General features: G+C 44.7%; 1 long non-coding RNA gene across 4 annotated transcripts in view; it reads right to left on the bottom strand.

Annotated features, from left to right (window-relative positions):
• LOC108163927 overlaps positions 1 to 24,578 on the bottom strand; it is a 56,364-nt gene that overhangs the window by 15,899 nt on the left and 15,887 nt on the right. For 2 of the 4 annotated variants that reach the window (XR_004472878.1, XR_004472880.1), the window contains 2 exons: positions 16,172 to 16,273; positions 8,113 to 8,193 (listed from right to left, as the gene is read on the bottom strand). This is a non-coding gene — a long non-coding RNA (uncharacterized LOC108163927). The other 2 variants (XR_004472879.1, XR_001775746.2) reach the window with 2 other exon arrangements.

Raw genomic sequence — 24,578 nt, 5'->3', positions numbered from 1 at the left:
TTTTTTTGGGGAAAAAAACTGCACATTAAATGCAAATGGCAGCTAAAACTTGAAAGCCTTGGCTTGATGGCATTTGGTTGGCCTCCTTTTTTCGGCCAGGACATTCATTTTTATTGCCGTGTGTGTGTGTTGCGGGGGGGGGGCTGGAGCCTGCCCGTTTGATTGTATTGCGGCTCGTTCTAAGTCGCAACTAACGAGGCCATCAACAGGATGCGGCACGGACTGGGGATCTGTGCCCCAAAAGCATCACGAGCACAAAAGCCGATTGCAGTCGGTATGTGATTAGAGTCTGTTCTAGGGGCTTTCCTCTACACTCAGCAAAAGGCACAAAAAAAGAGGGGAAACCAGGCATACGTTTCAAGGGGAAAAAGGTGCAAAAAAACAACAATTCCCATCAGAAATATAAGAACTTATTTCGATCTATGGAAATATCTATATTTAGTACATTTTTTTCCAGTGTAGATTGTGTGGGGGAGGGGGAGGGCGGGGGGAGATTGAAAGAGCTAGCGACACGTTGCGAAAATTGCCTTAACTGTAATTGCCAGGACCTGCCTGGAGGCCTGCTCTGCTACCCATTCTCTTTGTGCATCCTTCAGCCACCCCCACCCCCTGGAAATTAGGCTTAAATGCTTGAGACAGCAGGAGCCTCTCCTATCGTATCTTATCCTCTCCGATTGGGGGGTGGCTCAGATGGTTTTTGCGGGGCTTTGGCATTCTGATTTCGATTCCGATTGGGTGCTCCATGCCACGCCAAAAATCTGTCCAAACGAGAGCTAAGCTCTGCCAGAGATTACCAGGCTTTGAACTAGTTTTTCCCAGCACCAATTGAAACCTTAGACCAAAGCCAAAGCCAAATGAAATGAGTAGAATTTACGAGTAGTTACTGCCTTTTGTGTGTGGCTTGATTGAGACTTGAAGCCGCACAAAAATGTCTTTTATTTGTTGAATAAATTCCTAGAAAATTGTGCTAAATAATGGCCATAGAATAAAAAATATATATATTTGTATATATATCACGAAATTTCATTAAGCGCCGCGGCTCGTAGCCGTTTCATGGCGTTGCCAAACAACAATAATAAATTTCCAGCTTATGCCAGGGCCATAAAAACAATTTTATGGCAGATGTTTTTTTTTTATACGCGCCAAAAAAAATAATGCAATTAAACAAATAAATTTCCGAATAAACCTGGGAGGGAGGGGGGGTGCGCCCTGGAGTTTCCTGCCAAAAAAAGGGAGGAGAAACAGAGCGAGAGAGAGAGAGAGAGGAATAAAAATGGCGTAATTTACCTCAATTAACACACCAGCTGGGGCGTGGCAGGTGGGGGCGATGCAGTTCAATGCAGCGGCTTCGACCAGGATGAAATGGGATATGTATCTGTGTATCTGTGTGTGTGCTGTGGTGCGCTGTGGTGCGCTCTGGTGTGAGTTTAATTGCAGGCTTTGGTCAGTCAGACACAACCGTAACCATGGCCGTAACCATTCCGTGTCCATTCCGGCAGCATCCGTGGCCGTTGCCACGCCTCGCTCTGAATTTTATCGCCCCCCTCTTAACGGCACTCCAAGTGTGCGCAGTCGAAGCCATTAAAAAGCAGCTACAGAGCAGGGGAGGGTACTATTGGTTTAAGGAGGTGTTTGACACGTCCAAAAAGGGGGGAGGGAAGCCCAGCCTCGTTGTCTCCTCCCTCGTGGTCCTTTTTTTGGCAATGCCCTGCAGGAGATGGTGGAGGAGTCTGTCTGGGTGCCCATTTAATGTCCTTGTAAATGTGAGGCAAGCAACCTGTGTCCACCTGCTCGACTGCCATTAAAGTTCACTTTATGTAGACCGTTTTACAGCGCTCATGAGTTGCACATCAACTTTCGAATGGCCAGAGGCTGGGCGGAAGAGCAACTGTTTCTAATTGTGTGCTGGCCGGCATAAAAATGCTAATTTTATGTCCTACTAGTGCACACACACAACGATCTCGAACCCCAAAACAAGTTTTCATCTTGTAAATATTTTCATTATGGTTTTGTGCCCCTCGAAGGACAGACAGCAGCAACAGCTGCCTCCAGACCTCACATAAAATGCCTGTTTATGAACGTGACCAGAATGCCCAGAGATGTGCTGCTGATGTCCTCAGAGTCCTGTTGGGCTGTCTAAAATAATCAGAATATGTTCCTGGCTTGGCCTCCTAAGTGGTGTAATAATTTTTTGCTAAATATTTATGGATGATTTTAAATAATTACACAAGGAACACCTGAGACACACACCTGAGGTGTGATGGAGATCTTGTTTTAGAGGTTTTTGTGGTCTACATGGAGTGGGTTTATCGATGGGCAGTTGGTTTGAGGAATCCACTCTATAAAGCGGCAGCTGGTCGAAGCTCTAAACCGTGTAAAACTTGGACAAAAACATTAACTACAGCAAAATGTACTTAAAAACAGTGCATTAAAGGACGACAAGTGTGTGAGTCCTTGTATGGGCTTCTCTGTGTGTGTGTTGGTGTGTATTTTCTGCTGCTTGTTTCAACTTCTGTTGCCGGAGTTCTAGCTTTTGTTTTCTGCAGCTGAAGCTTTTCCACATTTTCCTTTTGTTTTTGCCCCCGTTCGGCGTTTCTTGTTCTGCCAGCTTCCGTTTCCGCCAAGTCTGTGTCTGTGTCTGTGTGTGTGTGTGTGTATTTGTGTCTTCCTGTTAGCGCCTTTGGGGAGCAACTCCTCCTCCTCCTCCCGATGGCAGCAATTTTTCGTTTACTTTATGAAATTGTAAAATATTACACAAATAAATAGAAAATTGTTGTGCCCGGCCGCGGCGCATAGAAGCTACTTAGGCTATCGCCAGGGGCTTGCCATGGGGGCTCCCTAATGCTGTCTTTAATTTCTCCCCAACCGCACATTAAAGTCCAAAGTTGTGACAGCATTTTGGGGTTCTTTAACGGCCCACAGATACCCCGCTTTACTGTGGGCTTGGGGGGGGGTGTCCAAATAGGAGTTTATCCCACGATCACAGTGGGCATCCCTCTTTCCGAATAGCCACTGTACTGTTTTCATTGCACTCTTCTCTTTTTTTGGGTGGTTTTTGCTCTCCTTTCTGTTAAGTTGGCAGCGCCAAAAAGTCGGCTAACGGCACTTGATGATGCTGCGCTGACGGGGCGCATTCGTTGCTTGTTTAAGGGGTGGGTGGGGAGCGGGGAGGGGCGGGCATTTGTGCAGCTGTTTTGCCGGCAAGTTTTCCTCTCTTTTTTTTTTTGGGTTTTTTTTCTTTTTTTGGTCGGTGTTCGTCGTTTGTTGATTTTGTTGTCTGCCTGCTGACGACATTTTGTCATGTTGTTTTTGCAGCTGGCCCGTACCCCCTCCCCCTCCCCACCCCGTGCCCCAACCCGCGACGAGTCGAGTGGTGCCTGCAGTCTAATATCAACACTTTTGTGCTTCGTAATTACTTTGAAATTAGTTTGCGTCGCAAACTTTGCACATTATGCGCATCCTTATGCCCGTCCAGCTTCCCAGTGTTGTCCTCTCTTTTCCACACACGCACCACACACACACACTCTCCGGTAAGCCTTAAAGCCTTAAAGTTACCATTAGCGACGTCTCGTTTGCTTTCTCTGGGGCTTTGGTGCTCTACTCTCTACTGGGAGAAGGGTATTCGGGGATTTTGAGCAGGGAAGCGAAGGGAGTCTTAAGGAGGTGCAGATATATATTCCTGATTTGGAAATTCAGATTCTTTGCTTTGGATCTGCCAAGATCGAAGCCTATCAGGGATCCGTCGAAGGAAAAGACATGGTAATAAATATTGTTATATTTCTAAAGTTGGTATTCCGCATTGAGAAACGTAGACTGGGAGTTTTTTTATATATTTTAGGAAGGCTTTATTTCTGAGCGAATTTGGGTGCCGTTCCGGACAAACTTTGAGCTCCGCCGACTGACTATTTCCAGTCCAAACGGCAGACTAGTAATAAATATATATTTCTGGATATTCTAAATATATTTCTAGATATTCTAAAAATATTTCTAGATGTTCTAAATATATTTCTGGATATTCTAAACATATTTCTGGATACTCTAAATATATTTCTAGATATTCGAAATATATTTCTAACAAACTTTTGACCTTGAATTTTCATTAAAAATTATACCTTAACATCCACAGCGGATTATCATAAAGCTGCTAAAGAAAACATCCGTAAAAAAGAATGAATTTCGCAGAGAAAGATTTGCCAAACAAATTCAAGAATCTGTAGCTTCACGTCTTTCTTTATGGACCCGCAAAGTAGTATAATATGATCTTGGGATTTCTTGGAATTTTTTTTTAGGATTCTTTGCGATTTCTTGGGTTTTTTTGTGATTTCTTAAGAATTTCAAAGAAATTATCCTGCAACGAAGAGGGCATCTAAACATCGGTATCAACATATACCTTTTTCTGTTGTGGTTGTTGTTGTTATTTCATCTTCCTTAACTCGGTTGCTCGTTGCCCCTCCCCTGCTCTTTGACCCCCCCTGCTGTGGAGTTTGATCTTGTTTGTTATTTAATTAAATTAAATGTTTTTTTGGTTGCGGGTCTTTCGCCATTTCCGACCAAAATGAAGGCAAACATTATTTAATTGCTTTCAAAATCCCGGGCAAATGTCAAGCGCGTTTCCCAGGCAAATGTTCTGGAAACGAATTTCATAAAATTATATGGAAAATTCAATGTGCCAGAGCATGGAAAAGTCACAAAGGAGAATGTCAAAAGGTATTGGAAAAAAAGAGGAAATCCCATATAAATGGCAGGCATTTATTGGGGTGAATTTATGGATAGACTTTGGCGTACAAAAAAAGAATATATATATATATATATATATATATAAACATTTATTCAAAGGTCATACAGGGGCTTAAATGCTGGGAAATCAATGAAGAAGGAAGGTTGACTTTAGGGAACCCTTTAATTAATAGAAGACTCAGGAAATGAATAGGGAAATAATCATCATTTATTTAGGAATTTGTAATCTCCATTTAATTCCAGTCAGAATTTCCTTCACAAGCCCAAACCAACCCTAATATCATCTTCCTATCGATAATTATTTTCCACCCCATGCGTGTTGCTGTTTAGCTTTTTCCTTGTGGGGAAAATGGGGAAAATAACGTAGATTAGAGGCAGCGTCAGCGTCAGCAGCAGCTGCATTCAGAGAACAAATAAATAAACAGTACGCGAAATGAAAATGTGGGGGAAATGAGTGCTATATTGGAGGCTGAGAGCATGGCTAATGGCAAAGATAATATTTAACCAGAAAGAGGCATAGGGAGGGGCAAAGGGAGAGCTATGGATTTACAGCAGATATGTATATGTATATGTATATGTGCATGAGTGGGCGTGGTCATTCGTGCTCCTCTTTCAATTACAAAGGCAAACATTATGTGCAGACTCGCAGATAATCGGGCGGGCCAACGCTGCGTATGCGCAACATTAACTGCAGCCGCTGCGGAAAAGCATTGCAATTAAAATCATGCAATTTTAATACGCAATGCCAACACTGGCATAAGTAAATAAGCGACAACAACGGCAGCCCGGAGTCCCGGAGCTAAGCAAACATTTTAAAATATTTAAACATCAGCGAAGGCGTCCCAGAGACAGCAGCAGGCATAACACCAGCAGGAACCAAGAAAAACAACTAGAAGAGAGGTGGATTAAGGGATTCGAACTAAGGGGATACCCTGTAATGGGTGGGAAGCAAAGACATGGCTGTTGAGCAGCATCCAATACACCCTAGAACCCAGCCATTACAGGGTATTTATACACACAAAAAAAAAGGTACAAAAAGTTGACGTGTCGCGGTTGTCGTTGTTGGTGTTGTCTGGGTTAAGTGCCCGCCCAGTATTTTTACGCTTGATTGTGTTTTATGGGCAGACGAGGCCCTCCACATAGTTCCCACCCAACTTCAGCCCCCCCCCTTGGAGCGGGGAGGGGGGCACACACACACATTACTCGTTGCCCGTGTCCCTGGCAGCCACAGGACCATAAATACTGTGGCTTGTTCTCGCATGTCCATGTCGGCACGCCCTGCCACGTAGCATGCCCTCCCGAACCCCCACCTCTGTACCCTTTGCCCTTTGGTGGATGGGCGAGGAAGCAGCTGCACTTTCAGGCGCTGCTCGTGCATTTTTTACGATGCAACCCAGGTTGCACAAATAATGCACAAGCCAATGAAGCATGCCACCAGCACGTTTGCAAATGCGCCCCGGATCCACCGGCAACACGGATCCGAGCACGCCTTCATCCATGCCACACCCCCGTCTCGCCCTCCTTTCAGCAACGATTTTCAACTTTGTGCGATTTTCATTTCTTTATTATTATTTGTGTACCATTTTCAGAGGGGTGGCTTCTACGGTGGGTATTACGGGTCTTACGGGTCTTACGGGTCTTACGGGACTCACAAGATGAATGCCATGCGGGAAAGTAAGCCTCTGTGATCTTTTATGGTGTATAAAGGCTGGATGGGGGATTAAGGGACGGGTTTTCCATGCCTTTTGAGAGCAAGAACCGTAGAAGATCTGGGATCTGGCAGCCCCATATCATCCCTTACCATCCCATACCACCGATCGATCTGTAAGAGTATCTCCTTCTTCGACTCCTCGAATCTACCCTTCCTTTCTTGTTATTTCTCCGCTCTGCTGTTGTGTTGTTTTCTTCTCTTTTTCTTGCGTTTCTTGCTGGTTCGTTTGTTCGCGTCACTAATGAAAAACTTCGCATCGAGCAAATGCAAACAATAATTATGGCCAAGAGAAGGCGCAGGCGGTGGCAAAGGCAGGGGGAAGGGGGCTTTGGGGTGTTGCAAGAATCATAACTTTTCTGTGGCAGATACTTGCCACGCCCCCCCACGCTTATCAGAGGCCAGACTTGGGCTGTATTCGTGGCGAAAATTAATTGAAAAATTCCTGAAAACAGAACGAGGGGGAGAGAGAGAGAGAGAGCGCGAGGTCCCACCAAAGGAATTCAGAATTAAATTTGCATTGCCAAATCCCCAAAGAGAGATGGGGTATGCCCCATTGAGGCGGCTCTTCGGCATCTCTGGACAATATTTGGCCAGCGTAATTATAGTAAATAAAGATGAGAAGAGAAATTGTTGGCACGAGTTGAATGGAATGAATTTTTGGTGCAGTGAAGGGAGAATCTTGTGGCAAAAGAGTTCTTTCAGTATGGCGATTGAGAGGAATTGGTGATTGAGGATTAATGATTAATTTGTTCATATGGAATCCACAGCACATCCATAATTTGGCCAAATAAAGCCCAAAAAGTGAGCCAAAAGGCATGTGTGTGGACCTCCAAATTTGCAGACATTCGAAGGACATTCGATTTATCAGTGCTTCGGGTTTAATCAAATAGGAGTAAGAGAATAGTTTTGGGATATTTCAGATATAAATTTGAGTTGACTATTTTATTATGACAATTTTTTGTAATATTTGGGATTTCTTGGGCATGTTTTTGGTAAGTTTTGAGAATTTTTGGTAATGTTTTGACAAGATTTGACAATTTTTGGGAATTTATTTAAATTTGTTGGCAATTTTTGGGGAGTTTTTGGAAATTTTTGGTAAGTTTTGACAATTTCGGGAACTTTTTGAATTTTGAGATATTTTTGAAATTTTTAAGGAAGTTTTGGGGAGATTTTTGAAAATGCTTGACAATTTTTGGTACTGCTTTTACCAATTTTGGAAATTTTAGTTCTAGGAATTTTTGTGATTTTTTTGAGAGTTTTTGGAAATTTTTGAAATGTTTGGACATTTTTTGATAATTTTTGTAATTTTCTGGATTTTTCGGGGTGTTTTAGGAAATTTTTTGGTATGGTTTTGACACTTTTTGGTAACTTTTTGAATTTTTGAGATATTTTCGGTTTGAGGTGTTGAGGTTTTGGGGAGTTTTTTGGAAATTTTTGGTAGTTTTAACAATTTTTGGGAATTTCTTTAAATTTAGGAATTTTTGTTATATTTTTGGGAATTTTCGGGAGCTGCTAAATCTCGAAGCTGTTTCTTTGTATTGCATTTCCAGGGAAACTTCCCAAGAAATTAAGATGCCAAGCGATACCTTTTACCAGTTTATTTGATGCTTATTTAGATATTTATACAGATAGAGGAAATATATTGAATTTAATTGATAACTCACCAATTTTGAATCCAATGATGGGTGTTCTGTTCAATTATCTTTCAAATATTCAGTTGAAACGACTTTCATAGGTTTTAGCACCTAAAAATAATGAAAAGAGAAAACATTTGTTTATAGAATTTATTTTTGTTGTTAGTTATATTTAAAAATATTAAACCTTGGAATTTATGGAGTCATTTGTTCCAGTTATTTTTGCCAATTAATAAATGTGAAATCATTCAATAATTATTCGGCGTTATTGATATATTCCTTTGTACAATATTTGTATATATATATGTAGTTTTTGGTGGAATAATTGGCTGCCTAATTATATTATATATTACCATATATATACAATATTTTGGTACGCCATATGTCCCCCAAAAATGAATTATGGATGCCGCCGCAGAGCCGAAAAAAGGGCTTTGATTAATCTGAGTGACCCGAGCCGAGAGGTCGGCTGGCCGTAACCAAAATCATTATTTATTATTTTAATTAAGTCAACAACTTCAGGTGGAAAATTGCAGTAATATTGTAAATGAGGCAACTGTCAAATGCCAGGCCTTGAAGGCGGGCAGACAGGCGGTGGGTGTGGCGGTGGGTGTGGCGGTGGGTGTGGCGGTGGGTGGTTGCCACAACAGCAACATGTTGCTGACAGTTGTTCAATTCGCAAACAGCAAAAATAAAAGAGAAGTCCTTTTGGCCAACATTTTCTGCATTAATTAATAACGAGGCCACGGGTCGATGAAGCAACCAATCAGTCGCCTTCGGGACAAACGCTGTCAGCCGCAATTTGTGCGCGTGCAAATTGATTAATTAAATTTATTTCCCTCAGAAAAGAGCCATTGAGCCAATGAGCCCATGAGACCGTGGATGCAACGCCTCTGGATGCCACAGAAAGTCCCACTCTTTAAGTTCCATCCAGGAGTCACCGACGGACATTCACTTAACTTTCATGTCAAAAATTTGCCTCTTTTTTTTCTCTCTCTCTCTCTGACAAGATGACAAAAGAAAACTTTCGGCCCCAGTCCCAGGCCCCATCTTGTGGCTCTTACCATTCCTTTATGCATAACAAATTTGATTCTAACAAGGTTATTTCGGGCAGTCGTACAGTCGTACATTGTCTACCTTTCGTGCATATAAATATGAGATGAAATTATATATGTACTCCTGCAGGATTGTTTGCTGTTGCTGCCGGGGCACTTAACACGCCGCGCGTTTATTATGTATGAAGCGTAGTCAACGAGTCGCACTCACGCACATTTCCAGCCAGCCAGCCAGTCAGTCATTCTTTTAGCCGAAAAAAAGCCTTGCTGGGGCTGGGACTGGGACTGGGCCTGTGCTTGTGGCCTCCCATTTAAGTTAGATTAGCCGAGAATAATATTAATCAATCACGCCTCAGGATTTTCGTCAGGCACGGCAGGACTTTGCTGCTGTTGCTGCTGCTGTGGCGGCCATTTTGTTGCTCCATTTGCCTAAGACCCGTCGGAATTTTATGCCCTTGATGAGCTTCATCATGTTGTCTGGTCTCCGACAGATAGACAGACAGCTGCTCCCCGAAAGATACGAGTACGTGTCCTGTTGTCATCCTGGGGGGGGGGGGGGGGGGCGGGGAAACCAAAGAAAAATTGCCAAAGTTGAGACAATGCTGGCAATATATATATATATGTATATGATTGGGTGCCCAAGCCCAAGCCCAGGCTCCTGCCACTGCCCCTGTGTCCTGTCAGGACTCTCTCCTTGTCTCTGTCTTTGTTATAACATCATTTATTTAGCTACACAGAGGACGACAGACGACAGACAGCAGCTACTCTTGTTTTTTTTATTTGAATTTATGCTGATAATGTGCAAAAGGAAATGTGGCCAAGAACAAAGGCAGTGGCAGTGGCAGTGGCAGGAGCAGCTGCAGGTATCCTGAGCCAGGATATGATTAATCTGGCCAACGCCACGCACTTTATCAACGTGTGCAAAAAGGATATTAAATATTTACAGCAACCGGCGCCCCAGTTGGGATTTCCCCGATGATGGAATATTTCATGTGGAATATTGATGCCATCCGATGCGATGCCCCCTAAAAACAATTCATTTATTGATGCAGCTTTAAGCGTTCGTCTTTTTTGCTTAGGAGAAGTGTTAACACCCGTGGATCCCCTGGATCCTGCCCCCATCTATCATCATAAATTTCCTTTGACGCACCCCATCTTGCCGTCTGCCAAAGACAGCTGCTCCCTGTCCCTGCTACATGCTGGGGCGCCCCTTCATGTTTGATTTTACCCCCCGCCCTCTCTCTCCCTGCGGAAAGGTGCGCGCCGTGTGTGTGTGCTTGTGGGCGTGGCGCGTGCACACGCGATCCAGCTTAATGTCTACTAAAAATCGAATTGTGATCCATCAAATCAACTATGTCTGTCGTCGTCCTCCTCCTCCTCCACCACTTTTGGCAGAAGAACACAAGTTGCAAGGTCAACCCTGGCTTTGACTTTTAGCCGGAAAATGCACTCCACCCCCGCCCATCCCTGTCTGATGCCTGATGTGATTTTTGTTGCCCATTTGTGTATAATTTTATATTTATGAGCTGCCTGTTAAAAATGGCCAACGGTGGAAGCCAGACGATGGCTGGGATCCTGCCACCATGGGGATGTGTTTATGCTTTTAATGCCTTTTTATGGCAGTCGAAAACGGAAATGGCAACGGCAAGTAGCTCCCAGCGAGAAGCATATGCATAAAAATGGAACAGAAACCGGAATTTGTATAAATTTCTGTCTGCCAAAACATTAATCAAACTTTTATGTCAGCTTAAAGGATCTCAAAAAGAAACGGGGGAGGGGCACATGGGGCCCATGGCTGGTATTGCGACTAAGGGATGCCCTTTAAACAAAGGAGTAACTCGGTGGAAAAGGGGAGATCATAGGTGGGTTGGGAGCAGAGGAGAACAGGGAGTATTTTATCTGATTTTTTAAGGAATATATCTTTGAGGCAAGGGTTTCAGTGATAGAAGTGTTTTGGCGAAGCGTCTGGCCTTGGCAGAGAACAGATCTCTAAGCCTAGGCGAAGCTTGTAGCTTGGTTGCTTCTCCCCACGCCCTTAATCGCTGTCACCCCCTTTTTCTCAACGTTCCTTCGTCTGGCACAGGGGCCCTGTCTCCCTGGCATTACAAATGAAAATAAAAACAAACAAGGTTCTTTATTGAGATCTTTTTGTGGCTTTGATTACTAGATTCAATCGATTGAAGCCTCTGAAGAAGCTCAGTGGCTCAACAGAAGTCTTTCTGCAATATTTGGTGCCTCGAGGAAACTTAGAGCCTAGAACCAGCGCCTCTTATGTCAGTGCCTATCGAATCACTATATCTTTTGGAACATTAAGCCCTATTCCTCTACCTGTTACAACCATCAAGCCCTTTTCCCTGCCTGAAATACCGAATACCTAAAAACGTTGCCTACTTTCGAGCGCAAAAGGAATACAAAAATCGTTGCCTGCTTTCCAGCGCAGCTCATTATCAATGCACATAAACGTCTTGGGCTGTCGCTATCGCTATCGCTATCGCCATCGCTATCGCTGTGTGCATACTAAGAGGCACCCCCCTTCCACCCTCCCCCCCCCCCCCCCCTAATCCACAAACTACTAGAAGAGGGAATCGGACCACCCAAGAGCACGCATTTTAAATAATACATTTTCCCCAAGCCCAAGTCTTTTGCCAGCTACCGCCCCCCCCCGGGGGAAATTCTCGGCACAAGGCAAACGGGAAAAGCGGCAACATCTTGGGGGAAAGAAGGAAAAAGAAAACGGAACTTGAACAGCACTTGACGAGCAGTTGCCGCCGGGCGGGACCGCAACAGTCCCAATAAGCCACTTAAAAAAGTTTATAATTAGCAACAGCTAACGAAAAAAGCGAGGAAAAAGCGAGGAAAAAGCGAGCAAAATGTTGCAGTAAATTAAAAAATTGTTGTTGATGAGGAAACAGGAAGAAAAAAAACTGAAGAAAACTGAAGAAAGCTTAATGAAAGAGCCGGCAACTAAAATGGAAACTTTTCCACCCACACACACCCCCCCACACACCCTCCCCCCACACATAGAGAAAACAATTGCTTTTCCTCTGCGGCCTTCATCAATAATTATGAGGCTCATCAAAATGCGGTTCATGTAGGAGCCGAAGAACAGATGGAAGACGGAGGATGAAAGCTGTTGGAATATTATTTTTAATCAATTAAGTTTTGGTCAGGGACGCCCCCAAAAACTAAAACCTAAAACCCAAATGATGCGCCTCGCACGTGACATGTCTGCCAAATGTGCCCACAGTGCCACTCCTCCACTCCCCCACACAATGGCCTCGTTATCTTTGGCCATTTGGGGGGAGGCGGGTGGCCTGATATTTACTCGGACTCGTATCCATGCAGTTAATAATTATGTCAGAGGCTTTGTCTGTGTGGACTCACGCCTCCTTGTTATGAAATGCCCCTATTATATGCTCTGGTGCTTCTAATAATGCGCCCGTTGCTGTCATCATCTGGGCTGGCCCAGGACAAAGGCCCCCCCCCCCCCACCACCCGCCTGCTGTCCGACGATTCAAGATGTGCAAACAAAAGCGCAGCCACGTTTAACTATATATCTAGTACATATATCAAGGAGTATATATCTGTGTGTGTGTGTGTGTGTGTGTGTGTGTGTGTGTGTGTGACAGCTGTTGTGCTGTTGTGGGGGCAAAGCGGATGTGCGAGCATTGTGTTGGCACATCCGGTTACATTATGAAACTAACACACACACACACACGGACACACACACACACAGAGCTATACGGAGGACTTAAATGGTTTGTCCCTTTTTTTTTTTTTTTTTTGCAGCTGCTCCTGATGGAGCACAGTGGCCCTCGAATCGAGATAAATGTGGCCAAAAGGAGCTCTAAAAATGTCCTCAAAATCTCTGTACCACTGTGCCACCGAGCATGAACCCTATTATATCCTCTCCACCCCAAAGCCCCGGGACCAAAGCAAACGCTCTTAAGTGTAACTACAGGAGCCCACAGTGAGGCTCACACGTTGTGGCCATAATTCATGGCTCGAGTGTGTGTGTGTGTGTGTGGACAACAGGATGCTTTTATCCAATGCCAGTTATAGATAATTTCATGTGCAGGACACACAGCGCCAGCAGGGGGTTGCCCTTTGCCCAAAAAAGAAAGAAAAGGGAACCAGGAAAAGCTGCCCAAGACAATGTACATTCTTTTGCTTCGCTTGGACCGAGGACTGTGGCCCAGATCCCTGGGGCACTTGTGTAAGCAGATAATTACATAAAAATGAATAATAATCTGCCAGTGAAAGCCAGCAACGACGACAACGTCTCAAGGGCCATTGACAAGAGCTTATTGACTAAATGTGTTAATGATACTGAAAATTGAATTCGCCAAGGAACAAGGACCAAGGACAGGAAACTGAAGACAGCCACCTGCAGCAGGATGTCAATTTAAATAGCCGGAAGCCAGGGGCCGGAGCTGGGGCCGGACTCAAGTTGAACGTGTGATTTGTGTACGTGGAGCGGAAGTGGTTCCTGCTCATTGATAAGGACTCGGGACAGCAGCGATAGTGCCAGGACGGCGGTCTGCCAAGTGCAGCAGCAGCCGGAAAGCATAAACCAAAGAACGGAGGCCACAAACCCACAAGGAGGGTGGAGGGGGGAAATGGGGTGGATGGGGGAAAAAGTTATTAGTTTGGCGGGCCACTAAGACAAATAACGCTTATAAATAAGCCAGAGAGGAGGACAGGCAGGGGATAAAGCTCTCCCCTGATTGCCTCTAAAGTAAATAGAAATGTAATAATGCGATAAGAACAAAGACTGGATCACTGAAACGATGGTGTCCCATGAAACCGATGAAGATGGAGCAGCAGCCCCTTCTCCCTTCTCCCTTGGCCATCCCTCCACCAATCCATCTCGAATAGCTGGAGCGTGATTATGAGCAGCCTAAACGTATTAGAGCTTGGATGATTGGACGCTCGTCCACTGTGCCACACAGCCACTCCAGCCGGCGATAAAGCAAATGAAAATTGCGCTATTTGTTTGCCTTCGCCTCGAGGACAGGCCAAGGAACGTGATATATGGTCGAGACATATGGCCCGACAGATGCTGGCCATAGATTGAACACATTCTGCAGATAATCTGCAGTCTCAGCTAAATTTGCGCAACAGAATTGAGTTATCGGCGGAGTGGAGAGTCCGAAAGGCAAGAAAAATGCTGATGATTCTACAGAAAATGGAAACTTTGATAACTTGATGGCACAAGTCCTTGGGAAACCGAGAAAATGGAGAGCACAAGGGCTTCAACGGGTGAAAGATACCGCATTTTGCAGGCCTTCAAAGGCCCTACAAATTTTGTATTCTTTAATGGCCACCAAACGGGGTTTTCCGCTCGGAACAAATTGAAAACTTTGCGCAACAGATGTTCGCTCGTCGCCCAAAGTCCTGCTCAGCTGGAGCTTAGTTGCTGTCAGGACCAGGCGAGCATGGGACTCAGGCAGGACCCCCCGTTGACCAGCAGACCTGTGCGGATCTCTCTCTCTCTCTCTCTCTCTCAGGACTGCTTCCTGCTGTCTGCAGCAGATGCGCCTCGACTTGGTCCTTGCCCCCTTCCCCCTGCCTCATTTTCAATTGATGTATCTGCCGACGTTGGAGGGCAGGGCCCTGGTTGCTCTTTAAGCCATGTGCAATCATCGATGTGTCTGCTGCCAGGGCGCCGCCCCCCCCCTGAACCGTGCCTCGATCTCTGACTGTCGGGCCCCAGCGATGGCAAAATGTGAGCCGCATTTCCGCAATGTCTGTGCAGCACAAGGTAGGGGCACAGTGGGCAGTAGGGCGCCACGGCAGGGCCGGGAAGAAGCCAACGAAGCTCTGGATTTTAGCAGGTTTTCTCTACTTTCCAATCCCCAGGACCCACTGTGCCTCAAGCGTTTCCGTTACTAATGCGGAATTGCGAATGCAACAGACAACACACGAAAGGAGAGAGGGACGTACAGAGGGGGGGGGGGGGGGGCTGGAGGTAAAGGAAAGACGACTTTGTCATTATAAATTGAAAGACATTTCTAGTCGCGCATTTCCCTCGAACCGCGCCAAAGGTCCAGCCCCAAGGCTAGACAGGGTGGCGGGGGGGAGGGGTGGCCCCATAGAGCAGGGAGGGGGCTAGCCTCCTGCCATCCCGACTGTCTGCTGCTGCTGCTGCTGCTGCGTTGCCTTTACCTAACTGCATCCGGCTGCCAGTGGCTTCAGCAGCAGGACTTCCTCCCACAATCCCCATAGAACCCAGATCCTGCCACTGCTGCCACTGCTACTCTTGCAACATGTGTCGCTTGAAGGAAATTGAATTTTTATTAAAGGAAAACATTTTTATTGCAGATTATTTTCGTTTTGTGCCCCAGCTGATTGAAATTTCAACTTCCGGGGCCACATCGGGGCACAGCAATTGAATTACAACAAATTTTTCCAGACAGAGTCAATGGCTCGGATCGGAGCGGAGCGGAGCGGATCGGATCGGTGCTGGTAATTAAATTTCAACAGAAATCAACCGAAAATAGAGGCAGGAACTAAGCTTTCAAAAATAGAGAAGATAAACCCCTGTCAGGGGGTGGGCAGAGCAGGAGGAGGGAGTGGGAGAGGGAGGAGGGAGAGGGAGGAACAACGAGTTGTAGGAGCTGAATTTGTTCGATTTTCCACTTGCTCGATTCGATTTTTCTCTAGTACGCTTTTAGCCATATTTACAGGGCTCTATCTATGCCTTCTCCGCCGAATACTCCACCGAGTCCTCAACCGCCTCCTCCTTTGCCTCCTCCATTCCCAAATTCCAGCTCGACTTGTGCGCAATTTGGATTCCCAGCCGCAGATGCACTTCGCCCCCACCACTCCCCATTCCCTGCTGCATTCAAGGACTTTGTGGCTTTAAAATTATACTTGCTTTGACTCGCAAGGATGCCATCCAGCCAGTATAATATTCCATATTTCGAGCAGCTCTGGGTTAAAAGTCGTCCTCGTCCTCGTCGTTGGGTTGTCAATGGCCAAGTATTGAGTCGTAAAAGCAGTCCAAAAAAAGACTCTGAGCGAGTACTTACCATTTTATTGATTTTCAGGGTTAGGTTTTGGCCTCCATCTCCTTCTCCATCTCTGGTGAGTGCTCTGTCCTGCCTGTCCATTGGGATTTTCGGTCTGCAGCGCTGCAAATAGATTTGTTGGTTGCAAGATTCAATTTTTGCCACAATTTTTGTGTAATTTAATGGAAACTTTGTGCAAAGGATGTTCGAACTATTGATTTCTTAAGCCAATTAAATGAAATTTTATTCTTAGAAATTGCTCAAGGATTAGCTATGGTTTTTCTTTTAATTGCTGTGATTATATCATAAAAAACAATAAATTTTCAACCTTTGGCTTTTATTTTTCTATGAATTTTCCTGCAGAATTAGCTGAAAACCCCTAATTAAATTTATGAGGAATATTTCTGGCCCCTCATTTATGCAAATTGGCCGCCATTAAAACAGCGGCCATAAAAAAAAACAGGTTTAAAAAAAATTAAAGTTTGAAATTTTTAAGGAATAAAATTCAAGAAATTTGCAATTCAAAATTTTCGAGGTGCCAACAACGAAAAAGGCGGCCAAAGAGCAGGGGAGGGGGCCATGGGGGGGGAGGTGGGGACTTTTGCACTTTTGTTTGCCGTCACGTGCACTCAATAAACTTTGAACAAATTTGCATTTGCAGCTACAACAAAAAGCACGTGGAAGTGGGGACTCGTTTCGAGCTCTGGCCAGGACAGTCGCCTCGACACCCACACACCCACCCACACCTACACACACACAATGCGTTTTGTCCTTTTTGGGTTGCACGGAAGAGAAGACAAAAGGCAAAAAAAAAAAGAAAAAAAAGGAAAACAGGCCATTGCATCGCATTGAATTTCAAAAGAAGGAAAAGCGGAAACAAACTTGAGCACACAACGTCCATTTCCTGTTTTCTGTTTGTCCTTGGTGTCCTTGTTGTCCTTGTTTTCCTTGTTGTCCCTGCCCATTTGCACATCGCATCGATTCAGAATCGCTTCAGCTCCATTTGCAGCGGCTTTTTGGCACAGATTGTGCTCGGACTTTTCGTTGGGCATCGCTGGGCTCTGGTTACCAAGGGGGCCGCCGCCCCCCCACTCCACACCCTACCAGCTATGGGGTTTTATTTTCGGGTTTTTCCGAGAGGAATACAACAGGTGCAAAAAAGGCCAAAAAATCGTTGTAAATGAAGCAATGCCCAGCATATCCTTGCCTTGAAAGCATTTAAACCCGTAGATACCTTAAGTATCTTCTTTCTCCCTCTCCCTCTCTCTGTCTGTCTCCTTTGTTTTCCCTTATTTTCTTGCAATCAACTCGAAATCGAACCCGAAGTGGAACTGGCTCTGGCTCTGGCTCTGGTAATGAAATGCAAATCGAAGCATATACGCATTATCCTGCCACGCCCTTCGGATCCCTTTTCCATCAGAATTGAAGCAGCAGCCGCATCAACAATCCTTGGGCCAAGGTGCGGGGGGTGGATCCCCAGACCCCCAGCTACCTAGAAGTCTGCCCCATCTTATTAAGATGCGGGGTGGGGTGGGGTGAGGGGGAAAAATGAGTAAACAACGAAATGTGCAGGTGGCCAAGACAGCCGCAGAAGCCGCAGATGGAGGCTGGAGCACTGTACCACTGGAGGCTCCCAGGGGCATCGACTGCTGCTGCTGCTGCTGGTGGTATCATCAACAAGGGGGGAGGGTGGTGACGGGGGGAGGGGGGGTGGTGCTGCAGCTGCAAACGAAAGCGAGAAAATTACTTTTCTTCTTTTCAGCAATTTTGTTGCTTCTTGCAATTTATGCAAAAGTCAAATGTTGATTTGTGGCCCAGGACCACAGGACCGCAGGACCCCAGGACCCCAGGACGACAACGACTACCTGCCTGGGAAGAGAACCAGAGAGAGAGAGACCACAAGGACCGGAACCAGAAGCAGGAGCCCCAAGAAGGAGCAGGAGCGGAGTGCAGAGAGCAGAGAGCATAATGCAAAAGGACCGCCGACCACCGACCACCAGCCACGACGACCATATTGATTTAGTGCGGTCTCTATGCATTTGGTCCATCGCCATCTCATCAGCAGGACTTTGGTTTCCTTTTCCATTATCCCCGGCTCCTGGGGTGCTCCTTTGTGTGCTCGAAAGGTGGAAAAAGCATTTGGCTATTTGCATAACAATTGGCCAAAAAGAAACAGCAAGACAGCCATGGCCAAAAGTGCAAACATTTTTAGTTTGATTTGAGCCAGAGCCAGAGCCAATTGATTATTACGATTAACCAGGAAGCCCCAGGAAAACTCCATCAGCAAGAGGGGGATCCCCAGGAAGCAGAAAACCCCATCACCTAGAGATCCAAGGGATCCCAATTAGTTGGCACAAATTTATGCTCTCCAAATAGATGTTTTCCAGGAGCTTGAGAGGGTATCCATCCCTTTCGCTTTAAGCCCCAGAAACTGCCAGTAATTTGAACCCCTCCAAAGTCCTTTTTTTCGCTCTCTCTCTCTCTCTGAAGAAACGACCGCCTGGCGTGAACCTGAACCCGGATCAACTTGATTGAAAAGTTACTTTTTCACCACCTTTGAGGGGTTTTGCCATTTAATAGCCCAGACACATCTGACAGTTGAGTTTTTTCCGCCTCTAAATGGAAGTTTTTTGCCATATCCGATGGATGGAATGTGGCTTGAACTCTCCATAAATTATGCAATCGTTTTTTTTTTTTGTTTGTGGCTGGTTGAAATTTCTACTTTAAATGGCATAAAATACTTGATGTATATTTTTTTGGACACGCAATTTATTCCGCACCTGGCCTATAAATTACGTTAATTAATGCGATGCATTTTGTGCAGCTTTTAATTAATATTCTGTTTCGCTTTGGGCTCATTGTTTGATGAAATATTATGCCAATGGAGCAGGGGGCTTGGGTGTGCCACAGGGTAGCCCATAGTCGACAGACGTGGAGTGTGTCCTTTGTTTTTGGCCTGGAAATATTTGCCAAATGCAAATAAAAAACCTATTAAATTTCCACTCTATTTTAAATGGAAATTCATGTATTTCGAAAGCCACAAAAATCAAAGTTAATATTCTCAAATGTCTGACTGTCAATTAGGCAGTTGTTTGATGGGGCAGGGGGGGGTTTCCCTCTCCTTTTTTGAGGGATTTCAATTTAATTGAAAACTCTCTTCGAGAACTCTGCCCTGCCAAAAGCGTTTAAAGATAATATTTTCATTGGCCAGACGGCACAAGAAGTGCTCACCCCCTTGTGGGTGGAGGCCATATCGGTGGCACTCCATGGGAGACCACACAGACAGACGGCAAGAGGGCTTGAAAGGGAGGAGGTCGGGGACCCAATGTTGCCAAAATCTCAGTCTGCATTGGCAATCAGTGTTAAATAAACGAGTAGAGTAGAGTAGAGTAGAGCAGTGCCAGAGACAGATGGAGTCCTACGTTGGAGACGAGAAAGCTGTCCACGAGGCAGAGGCAGGAAGAGAGAGGGAGAGAGGGACAGTTGACAACATGCTAAATGCATCAGCAGTGGAGGTCCTCGTCCGAGGCCAGGCATAAAACTTGCAGCAGTGGAGAAGGAACGTTCTATCTGATTGATTTGCCGAAAACTGCAAAATGCAGAGCCAAGACAGAGCCTCTAATGCGATTAGAGCTGGCTTATTAATATGCATAGCAGAAGGGAGACTGTAGAGTCCGACTAAGGCCTTAATTAGTTTTGCTAACCTTAATTAGTTTGTCTGCTCGGCCAGCTCTGAATGGGTGCGCTCTGAGGGGGTCTTATCAATGCCGGGACACTCGGCAGGCCTTTTCCCGGGACATTTCTTCATCAGTCGGGAGGCAGGGCCGGGGTTTTCCTTTCGAAACAGAGCATCTTTCACACATCTTTCCCAGAGGAGGGTAATTATTAATTCTTTAAATGCCTTGAAAGGTATTCCAAGCAGAAGATGTCTTTTATTTAAACTCCATTGGCCTCTAATCAATGCAGAATGGCAAAAGTTTGTGCCCAGTCTTTCGTCTTTCATCTTTTTATTTGAGCTTAATTAATTGCCCAAGCGAATCGCTGCGAAAAAGTTTTCTTTTTTTCCAGCAGTGGCAAAGTTTCTTGGGAAGTTTGGAAGCTAATCAAGTTTCTTGTACGACAAGTTGCAGCATTAGCCAAATGTTGCAGCCCCACAGCGAAGCCCCCAACAATGTCAGCCATCAACTTATGAACTCTATTCCGTCTACTTAAGTTGATGATATTGCACTTCAAACGAAAGTCGCAGGGGCAGGGGCAGGAGGAGCCGTCCTCAGTGACGGGGAAAAATAATGGAAATTTCTCCGTTTTCTCGTTTTTCTCCTTTACGCTGTCGACACCTAGAACATGGAAAATGATGTGTCGAAAATGTGTCGGGCCCAAGGATCCAAGAAATGGCTCAGAGATGGCGTTGTCTGCCTGCCAGCGACATTGACAAGATGATGCGTCTAAGGTTAACAGCAGATAGATGTAGGGAGAGCGGGGAGTAGGAGGAGTAGGAGTTGGAGTTGATTTATTACAAGACCCCGATGCGAATGTCGATAAGGAAAAGTGGCAGAAGGCCGTAGGAGGGGGCGGGAGGGCCCAGAGGTAGATAAGCCGCATTGGCTTCAACTTGGTCCTGGCCGTATAACAAGCAAATGCAATTGGCAGGCATTATGGCAAGATAAAAGATATAGACGGCAAGGAGAGAGCTTTTAAGGAGGAGCAGCAGCCGGAGTGGAAGGGCAGGGAGGGCAGGGAGACTTAATCAGGCTGAGTGGCTTCCTTGCAGTTTTAATGAAATTTTTCCCAGCCAGCGACTGCCAGCCAACGAGCGAAAGAGAGACATAAATCAGGCAAAAAATATGAACTTTAAATTTACATAATAAGCAAGACCCGAAAAAAACTGAAGACTCTCCGGGTAAATGCATATATATACTCGTATTTTGTGGGAGTACGAGGTTGCAAGGACCCCGCCCTGCCCCGCCCTGCCCTGCCCTGGGAGCCAGAGTCCATTAATATTGTGCGCTCAGGTGGCGGGCGGCTGCCTCTGATAACAGCCGAGGAAAATGCACTCCCAGCGGCAGCGTTTCAGCACTGGCTTCTCCTCCGCTTAGCCCGGGTTTCCCCCCCCCCCACTCCTTGTTGCATATTTCAAGCACTTTTTTTTCGCCAGTTGACATTCGTTGCTGGGAATATGAAAAATGATGCCAAGGCGATTTTAGCTGATGAAAAAAAAGGGGAAGCAATAGCAGGCCAGGGGATACCATCTACACGGATTTATTCAAGTGCAAAATTATGTGATTGGAATGCCAGAAGCCAAGAACCAATAGAGGCGCGGTCTTGAGAGAAAAGTTGTCGAAATGTTAATGGGGATAATCGAAATTTCAAGGCTTTTGCTTTGCGTTTTGTGGGGGATTTGAATGTCCATCGATGAGAGAGAGAAAGATCTAGGTTTCTTTATAGACAGACAAAAAAGCAATGAGATCCGAATAATTTCATATTTATGGCAATATTTGTGCCCCTAGATTGAAAAATATTCAGATTAAAGTTTTTTTTTTTTGTATTTGGAGATTAATGGGAAAATATTTCATCTAAGGTCCGGTTTCTCGACTCATTCCGAAAAATGTTAGCCCGAAGTCGAGAAAGCGGCGCGAAATATTTTTCATATTTTCATCAAAATTTATTTCATATTTTAAATACATTTATTTCATATATAAATAAAATTAATTTCATATTTAAATAAAACATATTTCATATATTATTTAGATTTATTTCATATTTAATTTTAATATATATTATATTCTAATTTAATTTATTTTTTTATTAAATATATTTCATATATAAATTAAATATGTTTTATATTTAAATTAAATATATTTTATATTTTAATTCAATATTGCTCATTTTTTGATTAAAATGATTTCATATTTAAATAAGATAGATTTCATATTTAATGTTAATATATTTTATATTTTAAGTCGATATATCTTATATTCTAATTTTATTTATTTTTGTATTAAATATATTTCATATTTTAATTCAATATTGTTCATATTTTAATGAAATATATTTCATATTTTAGTTAAATCCTACAAATTTATTACATAAATACATATATGTACATATATATTTCCAAGTATTTTTATAGTAAAATCAAATATGGGCCCTTCTAAAAAGACTTTTAAAATCATTTATGTTTAAATCGAAGTTAATTTTATTTAATTTTAATATGTTTTCTATGTGAAAATATTCAACAATAATATGGGTGTCCTTCCTATGACTACGCCACTGCTCTCTCTTTCAAACGTAAAAATATCTATAGGATACTTGTGCCACTCCACCACAATCACCTGTATCTCCTCCCCAACTAAAATCTATTAAAAATGTTGCCCTTTAACTCAGAGACGCACTCGAGGTGGCTGTTATTTTCCGCAAGTTTGTGGAAACTTTTCAATTTCAATAATGAAACGCCCCTCAATTCAATTTGATGGTTAATAAGCAGCAGCGGGTCGCCCAACATATGAGCAACTTTGGTGTTTGTTTGGAGGAGACCGCGACCCTCGACCGCCCCACCTCACAGGCACACACACGCACACGCACACTCACACTCACACACACTCTATCTAATTACAAAAGTTGAAAGCGCGCTTTTCCTGGCTGACAAATGGCCAGTTGGCTTTTCAATATGTTGCGAGCATAAACCAGACAAGGCGGCACATCCATTGTCCTGCCTGTGACAGCATGTGGTTGTCCGGGATGGACTGGGTGGCGTGGCACCCTGTTTTTGGTGCACTAAAGACTGCCGGAGAGTCCTCTATGGGGCCGGCAGCTGCGCTCGATAGTTTGCCTAAAGTTTTAAATTAATGGCGTAAAGTTTGTAATTAAATTACGGAAGGAATAGTCGCACACACGCGGCCACGATACCTTTTCCACCGATGCGGCTTCGAAGGGATCGTAATGTGAAATGGGGCCAAATAAAAGTGGTAGTGTGTTCCGCACTAAAAAACGTATCCGGGCCCTGTCTATATGATTTTTCTCAAAACTCATGCGAGTGCCATGTGCCATGTGCACTCATGCGAGAGAGAGAGAGAGAGAGAGAGAGAGAGAGAGAGAGAGAGAGAGAGAGAGAGAGAGAGAGAGGTGGCATTGTGTGGAGGATGGATATTATGGCAGGGCAGGGCAGGGCAGGGCAGGGTAGGGCAGGGCATTGCATCGCATCTGCCGGAACAATATATTAAGCCGTTAAGTGAGGCAACGACGGAGAAGCTGGCACCGCTCTCTGGCACAGATTGCGGCACAAATTGTTGTCCTACACTGCACGGCACGGCACTGCACAGCACTGCGTATACGTAACATCGTTGCCATTGCCGTTGCAGCTGCTAGACAAACGCTGACATAATTACAATGTATTAAAGTTATGATGATGGCTGCTCTGAGAGACGACGACAACGACGACAACGACGATGATGATGATGATGATGTCCTGGGAATGGGCATCAGAATGGGGAATGGAAATGAGAATGAGAATGGGTCTGCGCAACAATTATGAATCTCGCGCTGTGTCGCGTGTGCTGAATGCTTGACTGACAGCTGAAGCGTGGCAAGGACACAGGACGCAGGACATGCAGTCAAGCAGGAAGGCAACTGACAGACAGCACACACTGCAGACTGCACATATATGAAGACATCAACGACATCCCCTGCACGGCATGCCCGCTGGCATATAGAAAAAATAAAGTTCAACTCGTTGGGAAATATTGTGGAAATAATCCCAGGAAATATTTATGTTATGATATTTCGCAAGGAAATATATATTTAAAAGCGAGTCAAAGAGGATTGCTACAGCTGCCGATCCGATTGCCGGGCTTAAGGCACAAAAATAAATTTTCGAATTTCGCACACGTCGGGGCCGGGTTTATGCCTTGATTGGGGCCATATTTTCACCGACGGTAGATTATTCTAGGACGTTCCATGGGGAGCCTATGTGGGGCCCCGCGTCGCGGATTAACAAATCAAATTAAATAACCACTAAGCTGTTGAATAAATTCCAGCAGGGCAGCAAATTTGATTAATGGCCACTACTTTTGCGGGGATATTAAATTCTACCGCAAAAGGGAGGGGAGAGAGGGAGAAAATCAGTGGAAAAGCCATTTGTAAATAACATAACCGAAAAGCATTAAAAGCTAATCCCGTTTGAGCCAGAAGCAGAACACGTTTACGGCGCCGCACAGGATGTGGCTCTGGCACAAATCCACGTCAATGTTTCCTGTTTATCCCATTTCTTTTTACCTCAACCCCCCACCGCCCTCCCAAAGTTCCATTTCCATGCGCTGCATATTTATGTGATTTATGTTAAAATTCTGGACCCTCGACCCCGTCGAACCCTGAAAGAGAGAGGGAGCGAGGGCCTGTGGCCTAGAGCGACAACCAGGACATTTTTATTCAG

This window comes from Drosophila miranda, chromosome 4, assembly GCF_003369915.1.
Source record: "Drosophila miranda strain MSH22 chromosome 4, D.miranda_PacBio2.1, whole genome shotgun sequence".
NCBI lineage: Eukaryota > Metazoa > Arthropoda > Insecta > Diptera > Drosophilidae > Drosophila > Drosophila miranda.
The sequence above is the reverse complement of the archived record's forward strand: the minus strand, read 5'-3'. Positions and strand labels throughout refer to the sequence as shown.